General features: G+C 40.4%; 1 protein-coding gene across 3 annotated transcripts in view; it reads left to right on the top strand.

The window, feature by feature from the left end:
* LOC128690344 (zinc finger protein 300-like) overlaps positions 1-24208 on the top strand; it is a 132139-nt gene that overhangs the window by 53850 nt on the left and 54081 nt on the right. The window contains exon 2 of one of the 3 annotated variants that reach the window (XM_070086508.1): positions 14748-14865. The exons of the other annotated variants lie outside the window; for them this stretch is intronic. The gene's annotated coding sequence lies outside the window, so the exon portion shown is untranslated. The remainder of the gene's footprint in view (positions 1-14747; positions 14866-24208) is intronic. 3 annotated transcript variants of the gene reach the window in all.

The following is a 24208-nucleotide window of genomic DNA, read 5'->3' as shown; positions in this document are numbered from 1 at the left end:
ACTTCTCTTCTCTGTTTCTTAATGCCACTAGGACCAACTTGAGAGTCACTGGAGTCCTGTCTTGCAAAAAAAACTGTCCAGAGAGCTCTGTTTCTGGCGTCTCTTTAAAACTTCCCTAAAATGGGCTAAGACTCTGTCACTGTACAAGTTGCCGATATGGCTTGCAACATCCTTCTCTGGGTGATGTTTCTCCATAAATCTTTCCATCCTACCCCACATTTCAAAAATCTCCTTAATTTCTGAAGAAGGCACCTTCCTCCATCTCTCTTCCTCCTCCTCTGCAGCAAGATTCTGAGCAGCGATCTGTTGCTCTTCCTGCTGAAGCTCTTGCAGCTCCTCAGTGGTTAGCTCTTCATTGTGGTCCTCCACCAACTCTTCCACATCCTCCAAACTCACATCCAACCCCATGGAACTCCCCAGTGCCACAATGGATTTAACAACTTACATAGGACATAGGCTCATCAGGGTCAGCCCCAAACCCTTCAAAATCCCTCTTGTGGACACAATCTGGCCACAATTTTCTCCAAGCAGAGTTCAAAGTCCTGGTAGTCACTCAAAAGCCTTACCTATAAGGCTTACACAATGGAGAATACTGAAGTGTTCTTTCCAAAAATCTCGTAGGGTCAAGTAAGTGTCTGAGGTCACATTCAAGCACCTTTCAAACATTGCTTTGGTGTAGAGTTTTTTAAAGTTTGCAATGACCTGCTGGTCCATGGGCTGGAGGAGAGGAGTGGTATTTGGGGGCAAGAACTTTACTGTGATGAACCCAAACTTCTTCAGAATTAGGTCATCCAAGTTTGGAGGATGAGCAGGTGCATTGTCCATTACTAGGAGGCACTTGAGATCCAATTTCTTTTCCAGGAGGTAATTCTTCACACTAGGGCCAAACACTTCATTGAACCACTCGACGAGAATGTCCCTTGTGACCCATGCCTTACTATTAGATCTCCAAAACACACAAAATTTACTCTTCATAACATTGTTTTTCTTGAACACTGGGATTTTCAGAATGGTACACTAGTAACGGCTTCACTTTGAAATCCCCACTAGCATTAGCACAGAACATTAGCATCAGCCTGTCTTTCATAGTGTTAGGTAAGACACATATGCAACAGTTAGGTATCTTTATTTCAAAACGTTTCGCCTACTGTGTAGGCGAAACGTTTCGAAATAAAGATACCTAACTGTTGCATATGTGTCTTACCTAACAATCTGTCGGTATTTTATACCATTTTAATGTTCATTCTGTCAGACACTGCAACACAAGGGTATCTTGGTACAGACCATCAACTTCGACAACCTCTACTAGTGAGAACGGCTGGGTTTGAGAGGGACCTGCCCTCCCAAAGCAACCTACGTCTCACCTCCTGGCACTATATAAGGCTCCATCCTGTCACTTCAACTTCATATTGTTTCAGACAACGGAACAATGCTCTTCTCCAGACTGAGGGACTGACCACTCCAAACTTTAAGGGTGATGGACTGATTACATCATCTTCAAGTATCTTCTGCTTCTATCAACTTTTCTGTACTCAACTGAAGAAGCCTACTGTGTAGGCGAAACGTTTCGAAATAAAGATACCTAACTGTTGCATATGTGTCTTACCTAACAATCTGTCGGTATTTTATACCATTTTAATGTTCTGTCTTTCATAGGCTTGTGCCCTGGCAGCGCCTTTTCTTCCTGAGTAATGTAGGTCCTCTTTGGCATTTTCTTCCAAAAGAGGCCTGTTTCATCACAATTGAACACTTGTTCAGGTTTCAGTCCTTCACTGTTTATGTACTCCTTGAATTCATGCACATATTTTTCAGCCGCCTTGTGGTCTGAACTGGCAGCCTCCATGCCTTACCACACTGTGTATGCCAGTACGCTTCTTAAATCTCTCAAACCAGCCTTTGCTGGCCTTAAATTCACTCACATCATCACTAGTTGCAGGCAATTTCTTTACCAAATCGTCATGCAACTGCCTAGCCTTTTCACAAATAAGCGACGTCATAAGACTATCTCCTGCTAATTGTTTCTCATTTATCCACACCAATAATAACTTCTCAACATCTTCGAGTACTGGTGATCTCATTTTTGTCAGCATATTTACCCCCTTTGCAACAACAGCATCCTTGATTTCCTTTTTCTTGGCTATGATGGAAGATATGGTTGTACGGGATTTGTTATACATCCTGGCCAGTTCGCCCATGCGTACGCCACTATCATATTGTTCAGTGATGTTTTTCTTAAATTCAGTCATATTTCTCACCTTCTTTACCAAAGGCTTGGCACTAGGAGCTTTCTTTGGAGCCATGGTAGCTTATTTAGCACTTAAATAACTTGCAAGCACTAAAATAAATTGAATATTATGAAATATTTTGCTGGAGCACGTGAGGGGACCGTCGCTCACTGGTAAACAATGGCACACTGGCTGGGAAGGAAAGGCCGAGGTGGCTCAGAGCGTGAGTACGCGTCCAGGACGAAGGACTATTAGCGAGTTATGGGACCATTTGCGAGCCAATATTTTGATGAAAAAACAGGACTATTTTCGAAATGGACGATTTTCAGGCCAGACGATTATTGAGGGACCACTGTATTATAAACAACAATGGGCCTAAAACTGATCCCTGCGGAACGCCACTTGTTACAGATCCCCACTCAGATTTAACCCCATTTATGCACACACTATGCTTCCTATTAGTGAGCCATGACTCAATTCATGACAGCATTTTTCCCCAATGCCATGAGCAGCCACATTCTTCAACAGTCTCTGATGTGGTACTCTATCAAAAGCCTTACTAAAATCTAAATAAACAATATCGAAGTCTTTATCCTGATCAACGACCTCAAAAGCTTTGCTGAGGAAGGTTAATAAATTAGTTAGGCAGGAATGACCCCTGATGAAACCATGTTGAGTATCATTAATCAAATTATGCCTATCGAGATGGCTTCTTATATTATCAGCTATAATTGACTCTAGTAATTTGCCTACAATTGAGGTTAGGCTTATTGGGCGGTAATTTGACGGTAATGACTTGACCCCTGCTTTAAAAAACTACACCTGTTTGAAGAGATAAATTAAAAATAGTTAAAGGTTTACAGAGTTCCATTTTACACTCTTTAAGAACCCTTGAAAAAAGTTCATCAGGGCCCGGGGATTTATTTTACTTTAACCGGTCTATCTGTTTGATAACCATTTCGCTAGTGACTGTGATATTGCATAATTCATCATCTTCAAGCCCACTGGGATATTGTCAGTGTCTTCCTGAGTGAAAACCGAGAGAAAATAATTATTAAGAATAGAACATATTTCATTCTCCTTGTCAGTGAGATGCCCAGAGTTATTTTTAAGGGGACCTATCTTATCTCTAACTTTTGTTCTATAAACCTGGAAAAAACTTTTTGGGTTAGTTTTTGAATCCCTAGCAACTTTAATTTCATAGTCTCATTTAGTTTTTCTTATCCTCTCTTTAACGTCCCTCTTAATGTCAATATATTGATTCGCAAGATGATCCCCCCCCCTCTTTTGATACGCCTATAAATTCCTTTCTTCTGTCCTAAAAGATATTTTGAGCCTGTTATTCATCCATTTGTGGTTATTTCTATTCGATCTAATTTCCTTATATGGGATAAATGTCCTTTGGGCAGCATGTACAGTGGACCCCCGCATAACGATATTAATCCGTTCATGAGAGCTCATTGTTATGCAAAATTATCGTTATGCGAATTAATTTTCCCCATAAGAAATAATGGAAATCAAATTAATCCGTGCAAGACACCCCAAAGTATGAAAAAAAAACATTTTTACCACATGAAATATTAATTTTAATACACACAAACTGAAAAAGGCATGCACAATTACATGACACTTACCTTTATTGAAGATCTGGTGATGATTGATGGGATGGGAGGAGGAGAGAGTCTTAGTGTTTAGAAGGGGAATCCCCTTCCATTAAGACTTGAGGTGTCAAGTCCTTTTCTGGGGTTACTTTCCTTCTTCTTTTAATGCCACTAGGACCAGCTTCAGAGTCACTGGACTTCTGTTGCACAACATATCTGTCCATAGTGGCCTGTACCTCTTGTTCCTTTATGACTTCCCTAAAGTGTTTCACAACATTGTCAGTGTAATAGTCACCAGCACGGCTTGCAATAGCTGTGTGAGGGTGATTTTCATCCATAAAGGTTTGCACTTTCAGCCACATTGCACAGATTTCCTTAATCTTTGTAGTAGGCAACTTCTTCAATTTCTCTCTCCCCTCCTCCGAACCAGTTTCCTCAGGTCTGGCCTCTTGCTGTTGAAGTTGATCTATCAGCTCATCAGTGGTTAGTTCTTCATTGTCCTCCTCCACCAACTCTTCCACATCATCCCCACTAACCTCCAACCCCAAGGACTTCCCAATGCCACAATTGATTCCTCAACTGGCATAGGATTCCTAGGGTTAGCCTCAAACCCTTCAAAATCCCTTTGGTCTACACATTCTGGCCACAGTTTCTTCCAAGCAGAGTTCAAGGTCCTCTTAGTCACTCCCTCCCAAGCCTTACCTATAAGGTTTACACAATTGAGGATATTAAAGTGCTCTCTCCAAAACTCTCTTAGAGTCAGTTGAGTTTCTGAGGTCACTACAAAGCACCTTTCAAACAGAGCTTTTGTGTACAGTTTTTTGAAGTTTGCAATAACCTGCTGGTCCATTGGCTGCGGAGAGGAGTGGTATTAGGAGGCAAAAACTTCACCTTAATGAAGCTCATGTCCCCATAAAGTCGCTCTGCCACGTCTATAGGATGACCAGGGGCATTGTCTAACACCAGGAGGCACTTAAGGTCTAATTTCTTTTCAGTTAGGTAATCTTTCACATTGGGGGCAAATGCATGGTGTAACCAGTCATAGAAAAAGTCCCTAGTGACCCATGCCTTACTGTTTGCCCTCCACAGCACACACAAATTAGCCTTGAGGATATTCTTTTGCCTGAACGCTCTGGGAGTTTCTGAGTGTTACACTAATAAAGGCTTCACTTTGCAATCACCACTAGCATTGGAACACATCAACAGAGTAAGCCTGTCTTTCATAGGCTTATGTCCTGGGAGTACCTTTTCCTCCTGAGTAATGTAGGTCCTGCTTGGCATTTTCTTCCAAAACAGGCCTGTTTCATCACAATTAAACACTTGTTCAGGTTTCAGTCCTTCACTGTCTATGTACTCCTTGAATTCCTGCACATATTTTTCAGCTGCTTTGTGGTCCGAACTGGCAGCCTCACCATGCCTTATCACACTATGTATGCCACTACGCTTCTTAAATCTCTCAAACCAACCTTTGCTGGCCTTAAATTCACTCACATCATCACTAGTTGCAGGCATTTTTCTAATTAAATCGTCATGCAACTTCCTAACCTTTTCACTTATGATCACTTGAGAGATGCTATCTCCTGCTATCTGTTTTTTATTTATCCACACCAATAAGAGTCTCTCAACATCTTCCATCACTTGCGATCTCTGTTTCGAAAACACAGTTGAACCTTTGGCAAGAACAGCTTCCTTGATTGCCTTTTTGTTGCCCACAATAGTAGCGATGGTTGATTGGGGTTTATTATACAACCTGGCCAGCTCGGAGACACGCACTCCACTTTCATACTTATCAATGATATCTTTCTTCATCTCTATAGTAATTCTCACCCTTATTCCTGTAGGGTTGGCACTAGAAGCTTTCTTGGGGCCCATGGTCACTTATTTTGCAGATAAAATCACCAAAAACACTGTAATAATACGAAATGTTCCGATTGTATGCTTGGATGTTACCGTGGAGGCTGGCTGGTAAACAATGCCACCGGCGGAACATGTGAGGCTGGCTAAGGCCGCACATTAGACGCATCTCGGACGAACAGCGTTGAGCGGGTTTTTTAGCGGTATGCGAGGCAAAATCTTAGCGATTAAATGTATCGGTATGCGGATTTAACGTTATGTAAGGCCAACGGTATGCGGGGTCCACTGTATTGTGTTAAGAAAGCCGTCATACTGATAGCTCTCTTCGTTACTCCAGTCTACAGATGATAAGTGTTCTCTAAGCCCATTGTAATCCGCTAAATGGAAATCTGGGACCATTACTGAATTATCCCTACTATCATACTTCCATTCAATGCTAAAGGTAATTGATTTGTGATCGCTTGTGCCGAGTTCCTCTGTAATTTCTAAATTATTAACAAGGGTTTCCTTGTTTGCCAAAACCAAGTCAAACAGGTTATTTCCCCTTGTAGGCTCTGTCACAAACTGCTTCAAAAAACAATCCTGAACTACTTCTAAGAAGTCGTTTGATTCTAAATTCCCAGTCAAGAAATTCCAATCAATATGACTAAAGTTAAAGTCTCCTAGAATTACTACGTTATCGTGCCTTGTGGCCTTTACAGTTTCCTCCCATAGTAGTCTCCCTTGGTCCCTATCTAAGTTTGGGGGATGGTATATTACACCTAAAATCAATTTTTCACGCCCCTCTGAAAATTCTATCCAAACAGATTCTGTATGTGTTACTTCAGACTTAATGCCCGTTTTTATGCAACCATTCGTTTCCAACTCCTTTCCTTGGCAAAATACTACATATGACAGGGTTCCCACCCTTCCTCCTAATTACAGTGGTCCCTCGTTTTTCGTAATTAATCTGTTCCTGGAGCCGTTACTATAAACGAAATTTACGATTTGCGAATCAATTTTCCCCATAAGAAATAATGTAAATACAATTAATCCGTTCCTGACACCCAGAAGTATTAAAACAAAAAAAATTTTTACATGAAATATACATGTAGTACATAAACAATACAGTGGGAAATGATGAATGAAACATTAACAGCATAACACTTACCTTTATTGGAGATTCTTCTTAGTGTATGGGAGACTGGAGGAGGAGAGAGATTGGATTGTTTACAGTTTGGAAGGGGAATCCCCTTCCAGCAACACCTCAGGTACCAATTGCTTCTCTGGGGTTGCTTCTCTTCTCTGTTTCTTAATGCCACTTGGACCACCTTGAGAGTCACTCTAGTCCTGTCTCGCAAAGTAACTGTGGAGAGAGCTCTGTTTCTGGCGTCTCTTTAACACTTCCCTAAAATGGCCCAAGACTGTCACTGTACATATTTCTCACCTTCTTTACCACAGGCTTGGCACTAGGAGCTTTCTTTGAAGCCATGGTAGCTTATTTAGTACTTGCAAGCACTAAAATGAGTGGAATATTATGAAATATTTCATAGGAGCACTTGAGGGGACCTTCACTCACTGGTAAACAATGCCAGACTGGCTGGGTAGGGAGGCCGCCCCGGCTCACACCGTGCATACGTGTCCCGGACGAACTACTATTCGCGAGTCACCCTATGAAAAGCGAGTCCGTTTATACGAAAATACCCCTATGATTGGCGAAATTTACGATTGCCGAGAACTACGAAAAGCGAGGGACCACTGTATCTCTATTGCTGACCTATACCTGCTAATCAGGTCCTCACTCCTGCGTCTGCCAACATCATTGCCTCCAGCACTGAGACAGATAATAGGATTGCTCCCATTACCTCTCATGATGTCATCCAGACGGCTAACAATATCCTCCATCTCAGCCCCAGGAAAGCAAACCCTCTGTCTCCTACTCCTGTCCTTCAAGCAGAACGCCTTATCCATGTATCTAACCTGGCTATCCCCAACAACAACAATATTCTTACCTTCCTTTGTGTCGTTCATTGTGACGTTCCCAGTAGTTGACTCGCATTCGTCGGGTAGCATGGAGAATGCATTAGATGTTTGCACAACAGTTTCCACTGCAGTCTCTTTCTTCTTTATCGTTTCTACCTTTCCATTCGTCTTCTTGATCGTCAACTTCGTTCCATGCTGTCCAGCCACTGTCCAGGTTCCCTTCTTGACCTGAGGACTCAAAACAGGAGGACTACTATGAATCCTAAAGGACTACTACGAATCCTTCTACTTACACTAAGGTCACACTGCACATGCATGTACATGTATATGTATACATACCCATCAGAGTTTTCTTGTATTTTCTTAATAGTAATGTTCTTATTTATTTCCTTGAATATCCACAGGAAAGTTGAGAAGAACCCTTCCTGCGTAAGCCATGCGTGGCATAAAAGGTGACTAAAATGCTGGAAGCAAGAGGCTTGTAGCCCTTTCTTCTGTATACATTACTAAATTTTAAAAGAAGAAAATTTTTTTAGTTAAGATCTTTGAGTGTGCATGAATGTGGTACAGATGGTAAGAAAGAGATGACTGTGAATGCTATGAATGAAAAGAAGCTGGATGTCCTGGCTCTAAGCAAAATAAAGCTGATGGGGTTAGGATATATTCAGTAGGTGTATCTGAGAGTGTTAGAGCTAAGGAAGGAGTAGTAGTAATATTGAATGTTAAGTTATGGAAGGAAAATAGGGACATAGACTGATGCCAGTAAGGAAATTAGTAAAATACTTAAGTCACAATAGGACTCTGTTCATTGATCCACTCATCAGTTTACAGATCAATGACTCTAATAAAGTTTTCAAAAATAAGACTCAAAACACTGCTAACATCTCCACAATTTCTGATGTAGCCTCTTTCACAGTTGACTTTGAAGAAGAGGAAACATTTGACCACAAAATGTGTTTTATTACACAAGTGCCAGACGCTGCCACCTGAATAACTGGCTGATGTTGGTGATTTACCAAGTTCCTGACACTGCCACCTGGATAACTTGCTGATGCTGGTGACTTACCAAGTGCCTGACATTGCCACCTGGATAACTGGCCGATGTTGGTGACTTACCAAGTGCCTGACATTGCCACCTGGATAACTGGCCAATGTTGGTGACTTACCAAGTGCCTGACACTGCCACCTGGAGAACTGGCTGATGTTGATGACTGACCAAGCACAATGGATAACTGGTCAACATCTGTGACTTACCAAGTGCCTGACACAGTCACCTGGATAATTCGCTGATATCTACCTTGAAAATTCACTGGCTTATCTCCTTATCCTTTTAATAGTGTTCAGAGTACTCATATTTTTTTCATTCTTTCAAATACACCTTCTGCCAATATTTTTGATGTGTTTAAAGATATTTCAGCACTCAAACATGGGGAAAATTTAATGCCTTACTAGCTTGGAATATACAGTATAGGTTGGCCATCACTAATCCAGCATCATCAGAACCTGTAGAGTGCTGGATTAGTGATTTTTGCCGGATTACAGAATGATTAGGTTAGAATACACTTAACCCAATGGCGATATTTATGCATTGGCGATTTCCACCACTTTTCACCCTACTTTTGGCACATTCCATTGTTCCAGTCTACCAAACTCATAACTATTTCACTAGTATTCCTTCTATTTGTTGATTGAGTACAAGAAACTGCCCATTTACCTGTTTCAACTACCCAATAAAGTGGTCATAAGTAAGTAATTTGACCAATTTCACACAAATTTCAAGAGATGCCAGTTTCAAAATAGGGTCCAGAATAAAGAACGTAGACATTCCTAGCACTAAAATAACATTTTCTCTGTTCATTACTCACGTCTGCAGGCCCCTCTTATATTATGCTTGCTTTCCATATTTAATTTTTATTCACACAAAAAAATAGAAGATTTACTATTTTGCAGACTACTGCATTTTTGTAATAGTTGTGTAAATAATGTCAACCCGTTCATGACTGCATATTTGACCAACCAGTTGGACACATATTGGATGGTAACATCATTTGTTTACTCTTGAATGTCGGCAAAAATCGAACATTTCTGCTGATTTAAGCTCATTTTTAACCCTTTCATGGTTGACAGGCCCTCTCCTGAACTTATTCTCAGAGTCGAAAAATATTCGAAATAAAAAAATTATTTTGTGATCAGTACTTACGGAGATATGGAGGCATGAGGTTGACAGAAATTGAACTGCATACGGCAGCGTTGCTGACTGCCGGTCACCCGGTAATAGAGTGGACCCTCAACTAATGGCGGCATTAAGTAATGGCAATTTTGTCTAACGGAGCTTTTTGACGTAAAAAAAATGTCTCTACCAACGGTGAAAAACTCTACCAATGATGTTCATCTGGAACATGTCCATGTGCCGAGAGCGCAGCCTGAGCGGGCCCAGCCACTCCAAGACTCAGTGTGCCATTGTTTACAAGCTGTTGCGGTCGGTTTCCACGTGTGCCTGCCATATATATTTGGGATTATTCCAGTGTTTTTAGTGCTTGTAACCACTAAATAAGCCACCATGGGGCCTAAGAAAGCTTCTAGTGCCAAGCCAGTGTTAAAAAGGATGAGAATTACGATGGAAATGAAGGAAGATATCATTGAAAAATATGAGAGTGGAGTCCGAATGGCTGAGTTGGAAAGGCAATACAACAAATCACATTCAACCATCAGTACAGGTCTCCCTCAACATTCACGTTTTCAACTTCCACGGGCTTCACACATTCGCGAATTCCCAACCGCCAAATTCCCAGCCACCAAATTCCCAGCCACCAAATTCCCAGCCGCCAAATCATATTTAAGTTTCCCGCCACCTGCGAGTCCCAACTACCCTCCCTCCGACCCCCGCAACTGGCAGCCAGCCCTCCCACCACTCAGTGTGGTGAGTGTTTTGTTTATTCATTATTTGCTATTAAACTACAGTATAAATAATGTAAACCCATTCATGACTGCATATTGGAATGGCTATTCGAACAGGTATTAGACGGTGACATCATGCGTTTACTCTTTAACACTGCAAAGAATTAAACATTTCTGCTACAGCCAATAATAACAATAGTAGTAGTAGTAGTAATAATAATAATAATAATAATAAATATGATATAATTGAAGAAGGAAATTGTACAAAAATACAAGGGAGTGGTTGACACATCATCAGTGTGACTTTGTTTATGCTGGAGTGAACATTAGTCTCCCTGCTCTTCCAAACATTTCACAATAATTCATTGCGTTTGGTGCTTGTAGACTGAGTGTGACTGGAGTGGTAGAGGCAGTGATTGAGGCAATGGTATTTAATAACATACATGTTAATAATAATACATGTTATTAATAATATGTACTATTATTATTTATAACATATAAGTTATTAAATACATACATGTTAATAATAATACATACATGTTATTATTAATAACATGTACTATTATTATTTATAACATGTATGTTATTAAATACCACTGCCTCAACTGCTGAATTATTGTGAAATGTTTGGAAGAGCAGGGAGACTAATGTTCACTCCAGCATAAACAAAGTCACACTGACGATGTGTCAACCACTCCCTTGTATTTTTGTACAATTTCCTTCTTCAATTATATCGTGTTTTTTTATTATTATTATTATTATTATTATTATTATTATTATTATTATTATTATTATTATTATTACTATTGTTATTATTAGCAATTGCAGAAATGTTCGATTCTTTGCAGTGTTCAAGAGTAAACACATGATGTCACCGTCTAATACCTTTCCTAATAGCCATTCCAATATGCAGTCATGGATGAGTTTACATTATTTATTCTGTAGTTTAATAGCAAATAATGAACAAACAAAACACTCACCACACTGAGTGGTGGGAGGGCTGGCTGCCAGTTGCGGGGGTCGGAGGGAGGGTAGTAGGGACTCGCAGTGGTGGAGGCAGTGGTGGAGTCTGTGTTATTTAATAACATACATGTTGTTAACATACATGTTATTAAATAACCTACGTTATTAAAGCATAACATGTATATATTTAGTACAATTTACGACGTTTTCATGTATTTTATGATTACTCATGGTTCAACAAGTTAAGGAAGCAGTATTGTAATATATTTCCCTACAATATATTGGGGCACCAAACATTCATGGTTTTTCAACATTTGCGAGGCTCTTGATCCCCTAACCCTCGTGAATGTTCAGGGAGACCTGTACTGTCTTGGTGAACAGACAGGAAATCAAGGAAGCTGTTGTTGCAAAAGGTTCAAATATGTTTTCAAAACGGAGACTTCAAATAATTAAAGAGGTAGAGAGATTGTTATTGGTATGGATAAACAAAAAACAATTATCAGGAGATAGTGTTTCTTAGTCTTTAATTTATGAAAAGGCAAGGAAGTTGCTTGATGATCTCATTAAGAAAATGTCTCATAATAGTGCTGCTGCTGATGATGAATTTAAGGCCAGCAAAGGCTGGTTTGAGAGATTTAAGATTCATAGTGGCATACACAGTGTGGTAAGGCATGGTGAGGCAGCCAGTTCAGACAAAAATGTGGCAGAAAAATGTGTGAAGGACTTTAAGGAATATATAGAGACTGAAAACTTAAAACCTGAACAAGTGTTGAAATGTGACAAAACAGGCCTGTTTTCAAAGTAAATGCCAAACAGGACCTACATTACTCAGGAGGAAAAGGCACTCCCAGGACATAAGCCTATGAAACACAGGCTGACATTAACCCTTTCAGGGTTTCGGCCGTACTATTACGGCTTACGCACCAGGGTCCTTGACGTACTAGTACGTGTACTCATAAATTCTAGCGCCTTCAAATCTAGTGAGAGAAAGCTGGTAGGCCTACATTTGAAAGAATGGGTCTATGTGGTCAGTGTGTGCAGTATAAAAAAAATCCTGCAGCACACAGTGCGTAATGAGGAAAAAAAAAAACTTTGACAGTGTTTTTGGATTAAAACAGCAACTTTGCACTGTATTTTCTTATGGTATTTATTGTTGTATTCTAGTTTTCCTGGTCTCATTGTATAGAATGGAAGACATACTATAGAAATTGAGATGATTTTGACTGGTTTTATAATGAAAAGTACCTTGAAATTGAGCTCAAAGTAGCAGAAATGTTTGATTTTTACCAAAGTTCAAAAGTAAACAAATCATGCTAAGTGTCCAATACATGTCAACTGGTGAGTCTAATATTCTTTCACAAGTGTGCCGATATTATTTATACCATTTCTACACTAATGCAGTAGTCTGCATAACAGTAAATCTTCTATTTTGTGTGAAAATAAAAATTCAAAATGGAAAGCAAAAGAATGTAAGAGGGGCGTGGGGACGTGACTAATGAACAGAGAAAATGTTATTTTAGTGCCAGGAATGTCTTTCTTGTTTATTCTGGACCCAATTTGGAAATTGGCATCTTTTGAAATTTGTGTGAAATTGACAAAATTGCTAAATTCTGACCACTGTATTGGACAGTTGAAATCGGTAAATTGGTGGTTTCTTGTACTCATTCGATAGAAAAAATGGAGTTCTAGCGAAATAGTTATGATTTTTGTCGACTAGTACATTGGAATTGGCCGAAAATAGGGCTCAAAGTGGGCAAAATCACCGATGCGTAAACATCGTCGAGACCGCTAACTTCATGAGAGCATAATTCCGTAAGTTTTCCATCAAATTTCATACTTTTGGTGTTATTATAATCGGGAAAAGATTCTCTATCTTTTCATAAGAAAAAATAATTTTTTTTTTTTAAATTTGGGGGACCCTGAGAACAAGTCTCTGAGAGGGCCTGTGGACCCTGAAAGGGTTAATGTTGTGTAGTAATGCTAGTGGTGATTGCAAAGTGAAGCCTTTATTGGTGTATCACTCTGATACTTCCAGAGTGTTCAAGAGAAACAATATCGTCAAGGGTAATTTGTGTGTGCTGTGGAGATCAAACAGTAAGGCATGGGTCACTAGGGAATTTTTCTTGGATTGGTTTTATGGTGTGTTTGGCCCCACTAAAAAAATTACCTCCAGGAAAAGAAAGTGTCACTCAAGTGCCCCCTGGTAATGGACAATGCTCCTGCTCATCCTCACAACTTGCAAGAGGAAATTGCAAGGGAGTTTGGTATCGTTAAGGCGAAGTTTTTGCCTCCTAATACAACTCCTCTCCTCCAGCCCATGGACCAGCAGGTCATTTCAGACTTCAAAAAACTCTACACAAAAGCAGTGTTTCAAAAGTGCTTTGAAGTGACCTCAAACACTCAATTGACCCTAAGAGAGTTTTGGAAAAATCACTTCAATATCCTCAGTTGTGTAAACCTTATAGGTAAGGCTTGGGAGTGACTAAGAGGACCTTGAACTCTGCTTGGAGGAAACTGTGGCCAGAATGTGTAGAACAGAGGGATTTTGAAGGGTTTGGGGGCTAACCCTCAGGAGGCTATGCCAGTAGTGGAAGTTATTGTGTCATTGGGGAAGTCCTTGGGGTTGGAGGTTTGTGACGAGGATGTGGAAGAGTTGGTGCAGAACGACGAGGAAGAACTAACCAGTGCAGACCTGCAAGAGCTTCAGGTGCAACAGCAACAGATCACATCTCAGGAATGCTCTTCAGAGCAGGATCAAGAGAGACTGAGGAAGATGACTTCATCAAGGATCAAGGATTAGGGAAATGAGTTCAGTGTTTACAAAGGTGCAAGCATTAATTGATGAATTTTATCCTGTTGCAGAAGTTGCAAGCCACATTGGCAACATGTACAATGACACTTTTGTGTCCCATTTTAGGGAAATCCTAAGGGCACGTGAGAAACAGAGCTCTCTGGACAAATATTTTGTGCAACAGGGGTCCAGTGACTTTCAAGCTGGTTTTAGTGGCATTAAAAATCCAAGGGAGGTAACCCCACCAAAGGACTTGGTACCTGAAGTCTTTATGGAAGGGGATTCTTCTTCCAAGCAATAGATAGTCCTGAATCTCTCCTGCTGCTGGCACATCACTCATCAACAACTCCACAATAAAGGTAAGTGGCATTTAATTATTGTTTATTTTGCATGTGCCATTCATTTTGGTGTAAGGAAATGTATATTTCATGTAAAAATTTTTTTTTTTTTCAGACTTTGGGGTGTCAGGAATGGATTATTTCTATTTCCATTATTTTGAATGGGGAAAATTAATTCGACCAATGGCAAGTTCGACTAACGGCAAGCTCTCTGGAACGGATTAATGCCTTTGGTTAAGTGTCCACTGTAGTTTATTTTGTTTTTCTACTTTTTTCTTTTATTTTTTTAATATTTTATTTTTTCAAGTAACTTTTTTGGCTCTGAGACCAATATAAAGACTATTTGGTATATATTCACTCATTGTATACTACACAATAACAGCACAAACTTTGCTGTCATTGTATTCTTTACAAAACATGTTTATACAAACCAACAATAAGAAATGTTGTTTATTACTATTTTTCTATCATGTATATACACATATAGAGTCACTGGACAGGTTCCTATAAGTACAAGAGGTTCTGAAAGCTTGTAGTATGTGGGGGTGGACTTGTAAATAAGCTGAGTCACTGGTGTGTCTTGTGTCAAAATGATGCATCATACCACCACTCACTAACACTCATTGCCTTCCACAACACATCCCTTCCTCCCCACAAACCTACCTTCCTTCTTTCCTTCCTTCCATCCTCTCATCTCTTCCTACCTACCTTCCTTCCCTCCTTCCTTCCTTACTTCTTCCTTCCTTTCTTTCTTCATTAAAGTAATTTTATGGCCTGTGAGACCAATGTAAGGTATACTGAATGTATATTCACTAGTTGTATGCTACACAATAACCGTACAAACAGTCATTATATTGTTTACAAAACATGTTTACACAAACCAACAAAAAATGTTGTTTATTACTATTTTTCTATCACATATATACACATATAAAGTCACTGGACACTTCCCAGAACTGCTACAGCTTCTGTAAAGCTCGTAGTTGTTGTGTGAGGGTGGACTTGTAAATATGCTGAGTCACCAGTGTAATTAGTGTCACAATGACAAATAACACCATCACTCATCACCCTCACTGCCTGTCAACTTCCTCTTCACCCTACCAACCCACATGGAAATAAGTCACTGTCTGAATTTTTTGGGTTATCTTAGGTTGATGGTCTCCTTCCTTCCCTCCCTCCTTCCTTCCTTCCCTCCTTCCTTCCCTCCTTCCTTCCCTCCCTCCTTCCTTCCTTCCCTCCTTCCTTCCTTCCCTCCTTCCTCTCATTTCTTCCTTTCTTCCTCTCATCTCTTCCTTCCTTCCTCCCTTTCTTCCTATCATCCTTCCTTCCTTCCTTCCTTCAGGTTTCCTGGGCATTGCTTTCGGTCACAAACTCCTCAAAACCATGAAATTCATCTTCACTGACACTTCCATCTGTGTTTGAACTGTGCACTTGGGAACAAAAGAGCCCCAGTTAGCTTAGGAGTGAGGAGTTTCTTAGAGCTAGACATGGTGAACAAGGTGTAATAAAATGGCTTTCCCACAATGCACCACTGGGTCCCCGATTTTTTTTGTACCACGCACACTGACCATGGAGACCCATTCTCTCAAGTCTAGGACTACCAGCCTTTTCCTGCTTGATTTGAGGACACTAGAATTTATGCGTACTAGTACGTCAGTAACCCTGGCTAGTAAGACTTACTAGTACGTCGGAAACACTGAAAGGGTTAAGGTACTTTCTGGTATGAAACCAATCAAAATTATATCTATTTCTGTAATATATCTTCCATTCTATGAAATGAGATAAAAAAAACGATAATACATCCATACAAACCATACGATAATTCACCGCAAAGTTGCTGTTTTACACCAAAAGCACAGTCGCCTACTTTTCTCATTATGCACTGCGTGCTGCAGGATTTTATGGACAAGTATGGTGTATGTGCATTACACAATGAGAAACATTTCTTTTATTTGTTGGAACCATGGCTAGGGCTACAAGTGAACAGGTTATAACAATAAATAGAGAAAAAGAAACTGGAATGACTTATGCAGCAAGTAACACCACCAAACAATGGTAGCAGGTTGGTGTTACAACCCCAGAAATTTGAAATTATGCTAATTGAAATTAGTGCCAGATTACTGATGGAACCGGAGTACTGATTGCCGGATTAGTGATAGCCAACCTGTATATATTTATGAAATAATTGTTTTTATTCTATTTTCTTACTACTATGGTCTTCTGACATTATGTACAAGGAATACTTATAATATTACAATTGTTTCAAGGTACATATAATACTCTTCAGAATGTGAAAATGAGTCATATTGTTTGACTATATTGGGTTATCCTAGGTTACTTACATATTTTATATACAATAGGGGCCCCACTTATATAACAGGTTAGGTTCCAGGCTACTGCCATATAGCGAACATCGCCAGAAAGCAGAATGCCATATTTTTCCACTTATAAATGCATATAAATGCTAGTTAACAAGTTTACACTAACATATATTATGTTAGCAATAGAACTAGGCATTAAAAACACAAAAAGTAAAATACTCGCACAGTACACTCATTATTTACATTAAAATATTTGTAATCTTAATGTAGGATGAGAGGTGAGTAGTATTTATTTGTAAGAAGTCAGGTGTGGGAGGTATGGTAGCTAACCAGCCAGGCCACCCCACCCACATGTAATATACTATGACATTTAGAGCACCCTAGAGCTATAAAATGCATACAGAGTAGACTCATTACTTACCTTAAAATATTTTTAGCCTTAATGTACGGTGAGAGGTGAGTAAACAAGGTAAAAAGAATAAATGAGAGTGAAAGAGAATGAGTAAATGAGAGAGGAGAGAGATGCGGAGTTATGTAAACAAGCAGACGAACGCGTCTGGTTTGGTTCATACACGTAACATCTCATATTTATGTTAATTTATTCTACTGTGGGGTGTATTTATCATGTTTATATGTTACATAGCATGTTTATTACAGTAGACCGTCATTTAGCATGAGTTTATTTGGCACAATTTGGGTATAACAATGATTGAAGAATTGCGGCACAATTTTATGTAACACGTCGTAAGATGAATTTAACACGGTTTAGTTTGCAGGAAAGAAAAAAAACTTCCCTTTTCCTCAAGCGGCTGCCTTGTTGTGGAACAGCGGGGAGACCTCCCGCCGTCCCCAGCAACCCCCCCTCCCCCAGACACCACCCCACCATCTCAGCATTTGTGCTTCATATGTGTCCAGTCCAACGTCTCTGCTACAAGCTTGTGATTGTGAATTGTGTTTTGATCTTTTAATTACTATATCTTGTATCTGCCAAGCAATCATGACACCCAGTAGGCATACCAGTGTTGCTCAAAGTGGCAAGAAAAGGTGTAAAAGCATTTAAGTCTTAGAATTAACGAAGGAAACAAATATATTAGACAGGACATTCTGTGGCCATAATGAAGTGTTACTTTGTACACAAAAAGAGGTAAACATAAGTGTGTGTGACTGACTGACTGACTGACTTACTGAATGACTGACTTACTGAAAGACCAACTTACTAAATGACTGACTTATTGAATGATTTGATTGACTTACTGAATGACTTGACTGACTTACTGAATGACTTGCTGAATGACTTGACTGACTTACTGAATGACTTGACTGACTTACTGAACGACTTGACTGACTTACTGGAGTTTACCTGGAGAGAGTTCCAGGGGTCAACGCCCCCGCAGCCCGGTCTGTGACTAGGCCTCCTGGTGGATCAGAGCCTGATCAACCAGGCTGCACGACTTGACTGACTTACTGAACAACTTGACTTACTGAATGACTTGACTTACTGAATGACTTGATTGAGTTAATGAATGACTTGACTGAATTACTGAATGACTTGGCTGACTGAACGACTTGACTGACTTGCTGAACAACTTGACTGACTTACTGAATGACTTGAGACTTACTGAACGACTTGACTGACCTACTGAATGACTTGACTGACTTAATGAACCACTTGACTGGCTTACTGAACTTGATGGACTTAATGACTTGACTGATTTACTGAATGACTTGACTGACTTACTGAATGACTTGAGACATTGAATCACTTGACTGACTTACTGAACTTGACTGACTTACTGAATGACTTGACTTACTGAATGACTTGACTGACTTACTGAACAACTTGACTGACTTACTGAATGACTTGACTGACTTAATGACTTGACTGACTTACTGAATGACTTGACTGACTTACTGAATGACTTGAGACTTACTGAATGACTTGACTGACTTACTGAACTTGACTGACTTACTGAACGATTTGACAAATTGAATGACTTGACTTACTGTGTCAGTAAAGCTACTGAATCCCCTTATATGTATACTTGTGTAGTATATTGTGGATCGTATCATCCATGTATATATTTAGGCTCCCTGGTCAGTAGGCTCAGTGACTAGCATGTGTGACGTCACGTGAGGCTGTTGTGAGCCTTTCACGCCTGGGATCCTTCTCAGTTCCCGTTAGACCTACCAAGCAGCTACAGGTAGGCTGGTCCTCCCTCTTCCACACACTGCTAATATATGTAATACCATCCAACAAGTGTGTTTAACTCCAACCATCATATCTCCTACGAACCCTCACTACAAATGGTGCCAGCGGAGTGCCTGTAATTCTGACGATTACAGCGATTTCTAGAGATAAATTTCTACTGAGCCGGTCGCCATCTTGTGACATTTAGGCCTCCTGAGACAGGTGACACTCAACATCCCAAGCCAGCTACCCCGAGCAAGCATTCACCAGCCTATTGCTTCCTACTTACTGGTCAGTCTCTGTGTATTAGTTTTACTTGCTTATTTGCATTACTTCCGAGGGGTTGACCCGGGTTTGCAAAGTAAGCCAAGCCACCAAGCCAGTCTGGGGGAGGAGTCCAGCCAGCTCTACATCATTCCAGGAGCCTTGCCTGCTACGTAAGCTTTCCACCCCTGCTGTGCTCATCGTTACAAGTTCTCAAGCCAGTCTGTGTGAAAGGTTAAGCCAAGCCAGTCAGCAACTAACCCAGGTGACTTAACCCAGTGTTCAAGCAAGCCACGTGGGTACAGTCTTCTCCATCACTTTGTGCTTCCAGTTCTAGCTGTTCTGAGTGTTTTACCATCCCTGTGGTGTTGTGGTATTTTGTGGGTTTTTAAGCCAGCCCAGCTTAGAATATTTTCGTGCCTAGTGCTGGTGTCCCCAGAGTGGCTTACGCCGTTCATTCCATAGGCCCACACGGTGTCTCAGTGCGGCTGCCTCAAGCACTCACACCACCACCACTACCACTGTAATTTTTACCCTTATCACGGGTCCTTGCACTTTATTTTATGGACCACTCTAGCACTTCATTTTACGGACCACATAGGGGGTCAAGAGACAAGAGTGTTCCTTCGACCCTCTGCGCCTACGTAAAAGCCTCCTGTGTGAGTCCATCATCGATTTAAGTGCAAATTCATCGAGGCGTCAACGTGTTGAGGGTAGTAGTGAACACCGCCAGCCACGAGACTCCAACTTCTACCTTTCTTCACCACTATCTCTCTCAATTCTACACCAATGTCGCTACAGTGATAATAATTTTTATAGAGATATTTGCGAGTGTTGAGACATTTCTTTTCAGGGACTCTTGATCAGTGTTCATGTATCCTGTTTGCAATATTTTCTTTTTCTTTTCCTTCAGTGTTAATTTTCGTGCTTTATTTTATGTCTGTTGTGTTGTGTTCATTTTTTTTTATATATATATACACCTACCATCCGACTTACGACCGAGTTCGGTTCTGAGAAACCGGTCGTAAGTCGAAATTGTCTTAAGTCGAACTTTACTACTGAATATCAACAAAGCATTTTATACTGGAAGGTTTAGGATAAACACTGTGTACAACACAAATAGTTGTTTATTTCCCAGAAATTTGGCATTAAAAACACGGTCGTAAGTCAAGTGGTCGTAAGTCGAGCAGGTCGTAAGTCGGATATTAGGTGTACTTGAAGTAAGTACTTTAATGTTTTTCCCTGTTATGTGCAATATACAGGTCTCCCTCAACATTCGTGAGGGTTAGGGGATCAAGAGCCTCGCGAATGTTGAAAAACCGTGAATGTTTGGTACCCCAATATATTTTAGGGAAATATAATGCAATACTGCTTCCTTAACTTGTTGAACCATGAACAATCATAAAATACATCAAAACGTCATAAATTGTACTAAATGTATACATGTTATGCTTTAATAACATGTATGTTATTAAATACCACAGACTCCACCACTGCCTCCACCAATGCCTCCACCACTTCCTTAACCACTGCGAGTCCCTACTACCCTCCCTCCGACCCCCGCAACTGGCAGCCAGCCCTCCCACCACTCAGTGTGGTGAGTGTTTCGTTTGTTCATTATTTGCTATTAAACTACAGTATAAATAATGTAAACCCATTCATGACTGCATATTGGAATGGGTATTCGGACAGGTATTGGACGGTGACATCATGTGTTTACTCTTGAACACAGCAAAGAATCAAACATTTCTGCTACTGCTAATAATAACAATAATAATAATAATAATAATAATAATAATAATAATACGATATAATTGAAGAAGGAAATTGTACAAAAATATGAGGGAGTGGTTGACACATCGTCAGTGTGGCTTTGTTTATGCTGGAGTGAACATTAGTCTCCCTGCTCTTCCAAACATTTCACAATAATTCAGCGGTTGAGGCAGTGAACTTTGTATAGAAAGGGGTTTAGTTATAGGTAATACATATTTTAAGAAAAAGAGGATAAATAAGTATACAAGATATGATGTAGGGCGAAATGACAGTAGTTTGTTGGATTATGTATTGGTAGATAAAAGACTGTTGAGTAGACTTCAGGATGTACATGTTTATAGAGGGGCCACAGATATATCAGATCACTTTCTAGTTGTAGCTACACTGAGAGTAAAAGGTAGATGGGATACAAGGAGAATAGAAGCATCAGGGAAGAGAGAGGTGAAGGTTTATAAACTAAAAGAGGAGGCAGTTAGGGTAAGATATAAACAGCTATTGGAGGATAGATGGGCTAATGAGAGCATAGGCAATGGGGTCGAAGAGGTATGGGGTAGGTTTAAAAATGTAGTGTTAGAGTGTTCAGCAGAAGTTTGTGGTTACAGGAAAGTGGGTGCGGGAGGGAAGAGGAGCGATTGGTGGAATGATGATGTAAAGAGAGTAGTAAGGGAGAAAAAGTTAGCATATGAGAAGTTTTTACAAAGTAGAAGTGATGCAAGGAGGGAAGAGTATATGGAGAAAAAGAGAGAGGTTAAGAGAGTGGTGAAGCAATGTAACAAGAGAGCAAATGAGAGAGTGGGTGAGATGTTATCAACAAATTTTGTTGAAAATAAGAAAAAGTTTTGGAGTGAGATTAACAAGTTAAGAAAGCCTAGAGAACAAATGGATTTGTCAGTTAAAAATAGGAGAGGAGAGTTATTAAATGGAGAGTTAGAGGTATTGGGAAGATGGAGGGAATATTTTGAGGAATTGTTAAATGTTGATGAAGATAGGGAAGCTGTGATTTCGTGTATAGGACAAGGAGGAATAACATCTTGTAGTTGTGAGGAAGAGCCAGTTGTGAGTGTGGGGGAAGTTCGTGAGGCAGTAGGTAAAATGAAAGGGGGTAAGGCAGCCGGGATTGATGGGATAAAGATAGAAATGTTAAAAGCAGGTGGGGATATAGTTTTGGAGTGGTTGGTGCAATTATTTAATAAATGTATGGAAGAGGGTAAGGTACCTAGGGATTGGCAGAGAGCATGCATAGTTCCTTTGTATAAAGGCAAAGGGGATAAAAGAGAGTGCAAAAATTATAGGGAGACAAGTCTGCTGAGTATACCTGGTAAAGTGTATGGTAGAGTTATTATTGAAAGAATTAAGAGTAAGACGGAGAATAGGATAGCAGATGAACAAGGAGGCTTTAGGAAAGGTAGGGGGTGTGTGGACCAGGTGTTTACAGTGAAACATATAAGTGAACAGTATTTAGATAAGGCTAAAGAGGTCTTTGTGGCATTTATGGATTTGGAAAAGGCGTATGACAGGGTGGATAGGGGGGCAATATGTGGGATGTTGCAAGTGTATGGTGTAGGAGGTAGGTTACTGAAAGCAGTGAAGAGTTTTTACGAGGATAGTGAGGCTTAAGTTAGAGTATGTAGGAAAGAGGGAAATTATTTCCCAGTAAAAGTAGGCCTTAGACAAGGATGTGTGATGTCACCGTGGTTGTTTAATATATTTATAGATGGGGTTGTAAGAGAAGTAAATGCGAGGGTCTTGGCAAGAGGCGTGGAGTTAAAAGATAAAGAATCACACACAAAGTGGGAGTTGTCACAGCTGCTCTTTGCTGATGACACTGTGCTCTTGGGAGATTCTGAAGAGAAGTTGCAGAGATTGGTGAATGAATTTGGTAGGGTGTGCAAAAGAAGAAAATTAAAGGTGAATACAGGAAAGAGTAAGGTTATGAGGATAACAAAAAGATTAGGTGATGAAAGATTGAATATCAGATTGGAGGGAGAGAGTATGGAGGAGGTGAATGTATTCAGATATTTGGGAGTGGACGTGTCAGCGGATGGGTCTATGAAAGATGAGGTGAATCATAGAATTGATGAGGGGAAAAGAGTGAGTGGTGCACTTAGGAGTCTGTGGAGACAAAGAACTTTGTCCTTGGAGGCAAAGAGGGGAATGTATGAGAGTATAGTTTTACCAATGCTCTTATATGGGTGTGAAGCATGGGTGATGAATGTTGCAGCGAGGAGAAGGCTGGAGGCAGTGGAGATGTCATGTCTGAGGGCAATGTGTGGTGTGAATATAATGCAGAGAATTCGTAGTTTGGAAGTTAGGAGGAGGTGCGGGATTACCAAAACTGTTGTCCAGAGGGCTGAGGAAGGGTTGTTGAGGTGGTTCGGACATGTAGAGAGAATGGAGCGAAACAGAATGACTTCAAGAGTGTATCAGTATGTAGTGGAAGGAAGGCGGGGTAGGGGTCGGCCTAGGAAAGGTTGGAGAGAGGGGGTAAAGGAGGTTTTGTGTGCGAGGGGCTTGGACTTCCAGCAGGCATGCGTGAGCGTGTTTGATAGGAGTGAATGGAGACAAATGGTTTTTAATACTTGACGTGCTGTTGGAGTGTGAGCAAAGTAACATTTATGAAGGGGTTCAGGGAAACCGGCAGGCCGGACTTGAGTCCTGGAGATGGGAAGTACAGTGCCTGCACTCTGAAGGAGGGGTGTTAATGTTGCAGTTTAAAAACTGTAGTGTAAAGCACCCTTCTGGCAAGACAGTGATGGAGTGAATGATGGTGAAAGTTTTTCTTTTTCGGGCCACCCTGCCTTGGTGGGAATCGGCCAGTGTGATAAAAAAAAATATGTTATAAATAATAATAGTACATATTATTAATAACCTATATTATTATTATTAATAACATGTATGTTATTAAATACCACTGCCTCAACTGCTGCCTCAACCACTGCCTCAATTGCTGCCTCAACAGCTGCCTCACCCACTGCCTCAATCGCTGCCTCAACAGGTGCCTCACCCACTGCCTTAATCGCTGCCTCAGCT

This window comes from Cherax quadricarinatus, chromosome 19 (assembly GCF_038502225.1).
Source record: "Cherax quadricarinatus isolate ZL_2023a chromosome 19, ASM3850222v1, whole genome shotgun sequence".
Classification (NCBI taxonomy): Eukaryota; Metazoa; Arthropoda; class Malacostraca; order Decapoda; family Parastacidae; genus Cherax; species Cherax quadricarinatus.
This window is presented reverse-complemented; position numbering and strand designations above follow the sequence as displayed.